This window comes from Brassica oleracea, chromosome C8 (assembly GCF_000695525.1).
Source record: "Brassica oleracea var. oleracea cultivar TO1000 chromosome C8, BOL, whole genome shotgun sequence".
Lineage (NCBI taxonomy): Eukaryota > Viridiplantae > Streptophyta > Magnoliopsida > Brassicales > Brassicaceae > Brassica > Brassica oleracea.
In genome coordinates, this window is record NC_027755.1 from 13,290,291 (window position 1) to 13,301,870 (window position 11,580).

The 11,580-nt window shown below is 34.7% G+C and overlaps 1 pseudogene; it reads right to left on the minus strand.

Annotated features, from left to right (window-relative positions):
* Positions 1-6,762: 6,762 nt before the first annotated feature.
* LOC106310722 lies at positions 6,763-9,393 on the minus strand (annotated as a pseudogene).
* Positions 9,394-11,580: the final 2,187 nt, after the last annotated feature.

Here is an 11,580-nt window from a genome sequence, read left to right on the forward strand (position 1 = left end):
TCGAGGATATGTAGTTTTTTTTATATTTCTGTTTGTATTATGAATTTAAATATTATTGTATGACTTTTAAATGCCTTTTTAAAATATGTTTTTCAATTTCATATTTCGTTTTAAAATTTAAATTATTTTAAATTCTGAATATTAAATATAAATTAAAATTTATTATATACTAATTAATAATAATATAATAAGAATCGATGTAAACTCCTCGTAAACATTACATGGAGTTTACATCGAATGTTTACGAGTGATTAACATCGAAAGATTTACGAGGGTTTTACATCGAAATGTTTACGAGTGATTTACAACGAAAGTATTTACGTGTGCTTTACATCGAAATCATTACGTGGGCTTTACCACAAAATCTTATGTGTCATTTACGACGAATTCTTTCCCTGCGCTTTACGAGGAATATATTTCGTCGTAAACGTAACGAGTCGTTTACGATGAAACCTCCGTTACGACGGACGTTTAACAACGAAACATCTTTCGAGGTTAATTCGTCGTAACAACCCATTTACGACGAATTTACAACGAATACTGCCCTAGTAAAAAATATGTTTTCTTGTAGTGTTTTGATCATCTTTAAAATATACAAAAACTTAACTAATCTAATTACCTAAAAACATTTTTTGTCTAAAATATTCATAATTTTTTTTTTAAACTTTATATACATATTTCAAATCAAAATAATAATTTAAATTTGATTTATATCAAAATTTTATTTAAAATATGCATATATTCAAAAATTTAATTTTACTAAAGTATTTTCCAATAACCATAATAAAAAAAATGTTTTCAATATATATAAGAAAAATACAATAAAAAGCTCAATTTCATATACCTACTTAAATTATAGTGTTTATATTTCACATTAAAATTTTAAAATATAATATATGTGATTATTTATATGATGGTACATATAAAATACTATTAATTATATAATTACTTATATGATGGTACGTAAAAAATATGATTAATTATACGATGACATATATACGATATATAATAGTGACTAGAAGTGGACATTCGGGTATCCATTCGGGTTCATTTCGGGTCTGTTTGGGTTTCGGGTTTCGGGTTTCTGGGGTCAAAGATTTCAGCCCCAGTCAGATATTTTTAAATTTCGGGTTGAACTCTATTTGGATCTGTACGGGTTCAGTTCGGGTTAGAATAACCTATTTAAATTATTTTTAAAATTTTAAAATTCATTATATACTTTAAATTTCTCAAAATCGATAAAAATAATATATTACATATAAATTTGAATAACATATGTTAGAATACCTAAACTTAATATATAAATTGGGTTGGTTTAAATATTTGGATTGAGAATCAATAATTATTTTAGGTATTTTTGGTGTTTTAAGTATACTTAAACTATTGTAGATATTTACTTTTGACTATTTGTATATATTTTCAAATATTTAAACCAACTAAAAAGTATCATATATATATTCTGGATGTTTTTATATACATTAAATCTAAAAATAATTAATATATAAAAGTATATAAATCTTTTTCGGATAAATTTCGGTATCCGAAATACATCAGTTCGGATCGGATTCGGTTATCTAAATATAAAAAATTTGAATAATTTGGATATGTAATCAATTTCGGTTCGGGTTTAATACTACTCTTTCGGATCGGAATCAGTTCGGTTCTTCAGATTTGAATTTTTTATCCAGTCCTAATATTAACATATTTTTGAAAACTACATCCGCGCGGATCAAAATCTAGTTATATATTATAACACTATCGTAGATTAGTCCAAAAATAAATGTTCAGTATAATACTTGATAAGGGAAGACTAGACTAGACGAGATAAACTTAGGTGCTGTTTGTTTGCTCACCCAGATGGAAGATGCAAATCGATGTTCGTTTTGTACATTATAATGTTGCATCCAGATGGATTATATTTTTTCGTCAAATTTGCAAAAACGCACTTTTTCGTCAAAACACATTTTCCGTCAAAAAGTATTTCCCGCCAAAACCGCAAAAAGACAAGTTTTCTGCTAAAACCGCAAAAAAACGTACGCTAAAATCGGAAAAACGCATTTTTCGTCAAAACACATTTTTCCGCAAAAACCGAAAACATTATTTTTCTCCAAAACCGTAAAAATGCTATTTTCCCGCCAAAAAATTTAAAAATATTTTTTTAATCATTTTATTAATAAGTCCACCTGGAAGAAGATGCAACTTAAAAAAATAAAAAGCAAACGAACATAGTTGCATTCAGATGATTCATCTGGATGCATAGATGAAATGAAAAAATGAAAAATACCCAGATGAAACATTTGGATAAGGCATCTGCATCTTCCAGATGTACGAGCTAACACGACCTTCCATGTGTTGGATTTCTACGATAAATCTCTTGTGGTCCGTCTCTCCTGTGACCGCAACATATTGCACTTAACCACGTGATTTTTTATTACCAATCAATTGATTGCGTTCGGTATACAAAATCCTCATATGTATGCCAAACAAAGCATTTAAATCTTACAGCTGTCTCCATATGTTGGCCCTACATTTTAGACCAAAGTTCAGTATATTTCCAAGACTATAAAACCACTATGTTCATACATCATAGTGGCCATGTTGTGGACCATCTGAGGTTGAACTTAGGTCTAGACGACCATGAGTCAAATTTATCTGTCAGTACAAGAAACAGATTGTATGAGATCTAAATTAATTCGTTAGCAGTAATATATATTTGATATTTGTGAGATGTATGAACACCATGGTTGCCTAGTGACTGAGTAACTCCGATTCAAAAAAATCACATGGTTCATTCTGGGATTTGAGTCACAAGACTATGTAGAACCTACGATCATTATGTGAAAACATTTGAATGAGGCCCCCAGTTTATGGATCCCCCAATCCCTGAAAAGTTAATCAAAAAAATGAGCTTATATATATGCATGGTCGTAAAAGTATAACGTTTAAGTACATGACCCAAACAACAACATCCAATTTTCCTAGACTTCTTTTTTTTTGAGAAGTTGGACTGTAGTCAAAATGTGTTGTATTCAATTATTATAAATTTGTTCGTAAGAAATTGTAAAACTTATGTATTAATTTGTAAATAATTTTATTTTAATTTGGGTTTCTAAGATCTTAGGTCGTGGAAACACCGTATCCTATAGTGGTTAAGGTTTAAAACTTTCTACACCCAAGTTCGGGGTTTGAATTTCAAACTATGTAATTTTTTGCAGATTGCACATTATAAGAGGTCCATATTTCAATTTTTAGAGAAAACGATTTATAAAAACAATTATGCAGACTACGAAAAAAGGTTTACAAGAGGTCTTCAACATGGTGCAAGTAAATCCGGTCAGGCGTGTATCTTCATAGTATAGCTCAGGTGATGCTGTTAGGCATATATTATCATAAAACAGGTAGTATTATCAGTTGTCGAATCGTCAATGTAAAAAAAGATCTTAGGCCCGAATTTGTAACTATCTACAATCTTTTAAAGAAAATTGTAAAACAGCGTACCAATGTAATTCACGTTTTCAACCTAATAAAAGTAATTAACATGTTGAAAGTTATAAATATAGCACCAAAAGCTATCCCAGCTAAGGAAGACACTTCAAAAATATCCCCACTATTGTGTATCAAATTAATCTCATTAAAAACCAAAGCAAACACATCTTTCACATTTTTTTTGTCATCAATATTATTTTCATCTGAAATAATATTTTAATATCAAGAAAACATTGATTATTTCAGAATACATACATACATATATATATATATATATATAAGAATTTTGATAGTTGATGAGCTGTCGTCGGGTGCCTGTCGTTTCGTCTGTTCTTTGCTTCTATAGTAGCAAGATGTATTGGTTCCTTCCCCGATCTATGGAAATACATATTCAATAAACGTACCAAACGGCCGCAATGGGTTACTCGCTTTTTGCACACTCTCAGGCTTCTCCACCGTCTTGGCTCTCGCATATTGTCAAATAAACTATAAGTTTCGTCTTTTTACAAACCATGGATCCCAAAACTCCAAATCTCCTAGATCTAGTTAGAAATTCAAATTCATAATATCTCCTTCTAAATTATTTTCATTTTGATATTTTTAATGTGAAAAAGAAGTTGATTACATATACGCCCTAACAAAATCATCTATATTACATACAAGGCCTGAATATTATCTGCCCACCAACGACCCGTCTGATCTAACCGGGTATGAAAAAATAAGTTAATTACATATCTAACTAACCAGGTATGTAAAAACCCTTATCTCAAAAATTATTTCTTCTTCAAGTTGTTCTATTCATGAAACTAAGGAGGACTAGCAACGAGAACTCAAAAAGGAATTACGAGGTGTCTCTTCTCTTAGTCATCTCGATTTCGATTTGGTTAAGATATCTCCTCTTATTTATCTGGATTTCAGTTTGGTGGAGAAATGATGAATGCATGTCGATTTGTGTATCTCATACGAATGTGTAGCTGATTGGTTCATTAATTTGTGTCAGCAAAAGAGAGAGTAAAGCTGGCAACTGTCGATTTGACTGCTTCAACTGAAGAAGAAGGCAATGTGAACTCAGTTGAAGAAGAAGACGTGAACTTTGAGAAGAATTTAAGGAACTCAGGTGAAGAAGATGGCGAGAGGGGATCTTAGGAGAACTCGGGACCAAAGACTCGTATTGGTGGGGAAGTCCAGTCGAATGAAGAATGTGGTAGGGATGAGGGAAGTGAGAAAGATGGAAGTACCTGCTGAACTGAAAGCGATGGTATCAACACAACATTAGCTAAAACTAGTCTGTTTTTATGTACTATTGTTATAACTAGTAAAACTTTGAGGCAGATGAATGGGATGGATTGTAGACGTCACAAAGCTCTATGGACAAGAGCTGTGATAAGTTAGGTTGCTCAAGAGCTGCTTTTCACAACACTTTGAAAACTTAGAACACAAATGTTTTGCAAACAGCAAAAAAAAAAATCTATTCATAAAATTCAAGGGTGATTTACAATGGTACAAATGACTAGAGATTTATAGGCTCGATTCTGAACAAGACCAAACAGTCATAAACATTAAAAAGGAAACAAATAACTTGCAAATAAACAAGCCTCGAGTCTTCAGTGGAGATGATTTTAGATGGAATATGAACATTGGAGGTGATTTGCTTGGCCATAAAGGGGAAATTTGATTCTTCTCAAACCTGGATGGCCATAAAAGGGAAATTTGATTCTTCTCAAACCTGGACGGTTTGAGGGGAAATATAATCTTTCATCGAATCTTATTGATGGTTTGATATGTGCTGATCTCGTGCACAAACAGTTTAGGAAGTTTTTGCCGGAGTTTGAATTCCAAAGACTCCAAATAAGGTAAGTTGGAGTGAAAAAGTATTCTCTTAATCCTTTCGGTGCTGCCACATGTTAGAACGTCTATAATACCTTATGGATGGTTTAGTATCTCTCATGGCTTTCATAAATAGGTTTGGGTCGAACAAATTTTAAGGAGTTGAAGACTTTCCATAAATGATGTCGGTTTGACCCATTTTAATAAAACCGTCCTTAATGGATCGGGATCTGGGCTTGGTTCTTCTTTCTATGGAATCTTAAAAGTCTCTCCTAGATGGAAAAAGTTGCTTTGGTTGAAGATCATTCGTGTTCGGACTTGTATGGACTGAATTGTTGGAGATATGGCCCCATTAAATGCTGAGAAGATGACCTGACTTATAAATTCATAGCTTATTGGTCTGTGAATCTTTTCTGGTGATTCTAATTCCTGGTGATTCAGTTCTGACTTGGTTGTCTTTCCCAAAAGTCCTTCTGGTTGTCGCTCCTTGGAAAGAACATCTGTCCCTGTTACTCCTAGGTGGCCGGTGTGGACGGTTTGGTGAGGTCAAACCACACTGATTTGAGGGCCGTTTCATTTTTCCCTTGAAGGTTTAAGAAAAACCAACTTTCCCTTTTACGGCCATCACCTCCAACGTCCATATTGTATCCAAGATCATTTTCATTGAAGACTTTGAAAGTTATTTGTTTCCCTTTTATTGTTTATGGCCGTTTGTTCTTGTCCAGAGTCGAGCCTATAAAGCTCCAGTCGTTTGTACCATTTTAAATCACCCTTGAATTTTATGAATGAAAATGTTGTTTTTTTCCTTTTGCAAAAAATTGTGTTTTAAGTCTTTAGAATGTTGTGAGAAACAATTCTTGGACAACTTGACTTATCAAACCTCCTGTCCATATATATTTGCGGCGTTCTCATTCCATCCAATCCATCCCATTCACCGGTCAAGATTGAGAGTGTTAAATAACCAGCAAACTTAGCTCCATCTCGATCAGCTTCAATCCATCAATTGATCAGGCGGAGAGTGTTACACCACTAGAAGCCTGATTTTATCATATCCTCTCGGTTAATTCATTGGTCTTGTTTTATCATTCATTATCATCTCATTTCATTTTGTGCATTTGTTTTAAGCTTACCACTCTGATTCCAGTCATATTGCCCACTCGGTCACATCTCTGGTCGACCTGATCGGAATCTACATTGTCCATCTGGACGACCAGTCTCCGGCTTGAAGGAGAAGAAAAGCTGAGGGAAATGTTGACATATTAAAATTCTCGTCTTGTTTTCGAAAGTTAGTTTGTATGGGTGTATATTTTTTAGAGAGCTTTGTATTGGTTTCTTTGGAGAGAGAACTTGTGTACATCTGATTCCTTATTTCTTGTTACTCTACTTTAAATCATTGTGTTACTATTCGATTGTATGTTGAGTTTGCTGATATCTGGGATATGATATATATAAAGGGAACAATCTTTAGCATAATTAATCCAACACACCAACCGGAACTCATCTCCCACGGGAAAGAACACACAATGAGCAAGAACACAAGACAAGAGAGCATTAAAGATTCCTACCACTTAATAAAATAAAAACAAAGAACACTTTGGTACTTTGATGAGTCTCGTTAATCACATAAGGCGTCTGCAGAGAGTGACACCATCACCAATGGAGACTTGAGAGATCTCGATGTGAGGATCAGAAGCGAGCTGCTTGTTCAACTCCATGAGGGCTTTTCTGCACACCCTCAAGTGCTCTGGCACATCCTCCTCTTCCTCAGCCACATACCCAAACCACAATGTGTTATCAAAAGCTATTATCCCCCCAATCTTCACCAGCTTCATTAGTCTCTCGTATGCATTGGCATAGTTTGTCTTATTAGCATCAACAAATGCGAAATCGAACTCCGGTCTTGGATTCTTCTGTGGGTCCACCATCATGCATGAACCAATGTCATCATCATACAAAATATGACAAAAAAAATAATTGCTAATGGTAATATAACAACATGAATGAGATTACGTACGTTCAACATCTTGTCTAAGGCCTGAAGACCATCGGATTGGATGAAATTGATTTTGTGATCAACACCTGCATTCTTGATGAACTCTTGACCCAACTCATAAGCTTCTTTATCAATGTCTATTGCAGTAATCTGTATATATTATATCCAAAGAGTTCATAGATATTAGTAGTTGTTATCATATTTACTTATTTGGATTTTGTTTTGGAAAGTAGATTAGTGTTTCAAACATATACACGGCCATCTTCAGGCAATGCGAGGGCAGTCGTGAGCAACGAATACCCCGTGAAAACACCGAGTTCTAGCGTATCTTTGGCATTCATCATTTTATAAGCATCGATAAAAAGTGCCCCTCATCAACTGGTACCTTCATCTCGCTTCTACACATATAAACGCATATAGTTTTTGTTTGTTAATTCTTGAGTTGATTCATTTTATGTACTTCGATCTAAGCAATATTGTTTTCTTTTTGGTAACTGATGTTAGCAATATACAGTAGAACATCTATAAATTAATACTCGATAAATTAATAATCTCTATAAATTAATAAATTTTGTTGGTCCCAACTTGGACCGATTCAAAATTTGACACAAATCGATAAAATAATAAGATAATAATTTTTAGAAAATTCTATGGAAATATAAGGTCCCATTAAAAATATAAATTAATAATTTATATGTATATATATTTTATATAAGTAAGAACCAATTGTTATATTGTTTGTTTTATATTCACAATGGAATTATCTTTATATTTTCTTAACACTTAATATATTTTGATGAGATTTAGTAATATTATATCTAAAACCACATTTAAGTTCTATGCAATATATATTATATACACCAACTAATATAATAAAATTAATATAAATGTCAAATTTCAAAAAATAACAATTAATGTCTATACACTAAAATCAAATATTTTTCTTATCTTAGAATAAATATATCTTAAAATAAAAAATTTAAATAAAAAAACTTTTGTAAATTAATATCTCTATAAATTAATAAAATTTTAAAGTCCTAACATTATTAATTTATAGAAGTTCTACTGTAGTTGAATCAGGTAATTATTGTTTGTTTGTATTCAAATGGAACTACAATCTTTATTAGAGAATAATAAATTGGTGAAAAAACTCATTAATATTAAAGTAATAATTTCCAAATCAAATTTAGTATTAAAATAAAATCAACTATGAGAGTTTGAAAAATGTCAAATGTTTTTTTTAAATAGTGAATAAAAGATTCTCACACTTGTTTTTATTTTTATTCATGAGAGAATCTCTTGAAATACTTCAAATATAAATGCTCAAATTTATTTTAAGCACATAATTGGTCAAAATAGCTAGTTGCCTCTATATTTGGGAAAATAAATTCTTACAAAAAATTGAAAATGTTTTAATGTTTCGAAAGTTTGAAGGTACACGTTGCGACATGTTATGGATAAGGATTTTAACGTTATAAAACTTGAAATTGTTAGAAAGAATAAGGGTGTATGATCATATGTTCAGATTCTGAACCAAAGCACTAGTTGTAGAGTCTCACAAAATACTAGCTCAAAGTCAATAAAGGTCAATGAAGCATACAAGGGAGGTTGTAGCCAGACTTACAAATTGCCATACTTGTGGACCGTAGCTTCTCGTAGTTTCTTGAGCTCCTCATGCTCTCTTGGATATGCCGTCGTATCAAAGATGTACTGTTTCACATATCGCAAGTTATAATTCACAACCATAGCCGTATAATACAACATCAACCCTAATCATTAAATGACAAAAAGCTTTTTCTCATCGGACAAAAAAGTTAAGTTCTGCAGATCAAGCAAGAATTTAAGTTCTAACAAAATTAAGTAAGCAATATTTACAGGGATTAATGAAAATACGATACCTTTTGAAGAGCCACGCTCTTGAGAATTCCTTTGGTCGGAATCAAATTTTCCATAGCTCGCTCTATCGTGTGCTGCCTTGAACTTCGAAAGCTTTGTGGTGCCTATGATATATATAACTCTAGTACTTTCCTTTCTTGTTTTTACAGTCTCTTTACAATAAAAGTCATAAAGTTATACTTTATGAACAAAAAATATAATTTTGTGACAAAAAAGTATAATTTGTGACTTTAATTTAAAGAGAATCTCAAAACCTGATACGCAAGGTTAGTGGCATAATCATGATATCAATAATTGGCACCACCCTGTGATTAGTATATGATGGATATGATATTCAAAGAAAAAATCTAATGCTCGGTGAGAAAACTCTCCCAGCCACGGGTTTCGAGGTGAGCAACGGTCGAGAACCAACGGGTAATAGGGTGAAAGTGACCTCTCACTTGTTTACCAAGAAAGAAAAGTTACCATTGGTCTCTCTCCTTCAACTTTCGAAAACCCTATTTTCTAACCCAAAGAAGCATCCTCCACACCTCTTCTTCACCATCAAAGCCTCTTAGTTCCGCAGATCTCTACAGTTTTTACTGATTTCTCACGAGAAACCGGTGAAGATAGTACTACCAAAGCACTCATCCTCAATCTCCACCCTTTTTCAAATTCCCAACGGTTTTTCACTCCTCTTAGCGATTTCTGTTTCTTCAAAACTGGTTGTTCGGAGTAGACTTGCCTACTCCTCCAACAAACGGTTGTTTGTGAAGCTTACAGATTTCTGAGAAACCTAAGAACAATGGCGCCAAGATTTACGGCTGCAGAAAAAGGGAAAAATCAAATGTGTGAACCCTCACAAGACAACATCAAGAGAATCAAGGCTCCTAGTCTAGACAACTCAACCCTCATAAGAGACAATGCTCTTACCCTCATAGGAAGGCTCACCAACCCCCATGAACAAAGAATCGGGGCCCTAATCCCTGCACTTCAACGCAAATAGAATCTGCAAGGTAGAGCAGAGGGCTCAGACTTGGGAAATAACTGTTTTCAGTTCAGGTTTGAAAGAGAAGATGACCTAAGAAGGGTGCTCGATAATAGACCGTACCATTTTACATACTGGATGGTCATCCTCCAAAGGTGGGAGCCTGTCATCTCCACCTCCTTCCCGTCTCTAATCCCCTTCTGGATCCGGATTAAAGGTTTGCCCCTCCACTACTGGCACGAGGATATGGTGTGTAGAGTAGGCCAGGAGTTAGGCACACTTGAGAACCATGAGCTTACAAGAACGACATCACGAGTTAGAGTCCTCGTGGATGGATTAAAACCCTTGGTTAAGGAATCCATAGTGGAATTTGGCTCTGGAGAATAAAGCATCATCACCTTGGAGTATGAGAAGTTGGAGATGCACTGCACATTCTGCTTCTCCCTCTGCCATCTGAGGAAGCATTGCCCAAAGAAACTGGAGGCAGAGAAGCCTAAGCCTGCAGACTACAGCCCAAGGGCTACGTGGGAGCTGGAAGATAGGAGACCACGTGAAATACCAGTCTCTTCACAAAAAAAAACAGATCGAGAGGCCAGGAACACTCCTATGCTGCAAACCAATACCTCACAAAGTCTTCTTCGGCTGCTCTCCAATCAAGAGGAAGACAAGGAGCAATCAGTTCTACAGCGCCATTTTTCAATGAAAGAGTTGATCGCCATGGAAACTCTTTTGGAGATAGGGTGGGTACAAAGCAAACCCGCAACCCACCACCTAAAAATGCAACGAACCTCTTTGGAGCCTCGCTTCCCAAAACCAAAGATGATGGACAACAGAGGAAGTTTCAACCATATGCGTCCCCTCCCTACACACAATCAAGAGATACCAGCATATCGCTGCAAAGAGGCAGAGACCTTTTCCCTCGTAGAAGTGAGGGCCAATGGAGACCAAAACGCACTGCTGAACTTGAAGCTCCCCCTGAAACAGAGAAAGTAAAAAGTCCTCACAAAGGAGAAGACGATAATCAAGCTATAACAGTACAACCAGAAGTTACAGAGACTCAAATAATAGCCAGGGAGGCCATCATGGAAGAGTTTCACGAAGTAACAAGGCAGTATCTCAGTTGCGCAGACCCTGTTGAGGCTGCTGCGAGAAGACGGAGAGTCCTCTATAGTGATGCTAACGGCTTGATGGAAGCAACTGCAGCCTCCATTATGGCAAACTTACTGTCTCTGCAAACTTAGCACACTCTTTCTAGAATTAATGCTAGTAATCCAACCACTCCTCCTCCACTGCAAGATGCACCGTTCCACACTCTTTTGTACCCAGACCCCACAGCTCTGAATAGCCCCCAAGTGGAAGTGGAAGAAGATACAAGGGTGGACCCGTCCTACAACGATGCCCCCCCCCCCCC